Source organism: Macaca fascicularis, chromosome X (genome assembly GCF_037993035.2).
Source record: "Macaca fascicularis isolate 582-1 chromosome X, T2T-MFA8v1.1".
Taxonomy (NCBI): domain Eukaryota; kingdom Metazoa; phylum Chordata; class Mammalia; order Primates; family Cercopithecidae; genus Macaca; species Macaca fascicularis.
The window spans coordinates 40,508,512-40,509,119 of NC_088395.1; the positions used below are offsets into that span (position 1 = coordinate 40,508,512).

The window sequence follows — 608 nt, forward strand, 5'->3', positions numbered from 1 at the left end:
TCCCAGCTATAGCAAGGGCTTCCCGAACCACTCATTTTGAGAGCTTCATGCTCATTCTTGGTTATGAAAAATATGTACATTATTATATAATCTGCTTAAAGGGGTGCCTTTGGGCTGCTGCGTTGTAGCTATGTTACTGACATTGTAGAATATGCCTGTTTCAGCTCATCACAGCAAAGATTTGTAATATAAGCTGGGTCCTATCTGTTTATTGCAAATTTTGATAGCCCGATTTGTGGGGAGGCGTGGCTTTCCAGTAAAAACGGAAAAACCTGCTAGGCAAATCCTAAAAGAGCTGTGACACTAGCCTGATTCTTTTTAAAGAATCATTCACCAAAGAGAAACTAGTCACCAAAAAGACAAACACTGTATGATTCCACTTATATAAGATATGTAGAGTAGTCAAATTCATAGAAACAAAATGTAGAATGTTGTTTGTCAGGAGTTGGTTGGAGGAGTGGGGAGTTGGTGTTTAAGGGATACAGAGTTTCAGATTTGCAAGATGAAAAAGTTTTGGAGATCCCATTCCTTGACAATGTAAATACACTTAACACTACTAAATTATACACTTAACAATGGTTAAGGTAGTAAATACTATGTTATGTGGG

At 37.5% G+C, this 608-nt stretch overlaps 1 non-coding gene across 1 annotated transcript; it reads right to left on the minus strand.

Annotated features, from left to right (window-relative positions):
• Nucleotides 1-244: 244 nt before the first annotated feature.
• On the minus strand, nucleotides 245-306 carry LOC123571473 (U7 small nuclear RNA). Its single transcript, XR_006695631.1, has one exon. It is a non-coding gene; the product is annotated as a U7 small nuclear RNA (small nuclear RNA).
• Nucleotides 307-608: the final 302 nt, after the last annotated feature.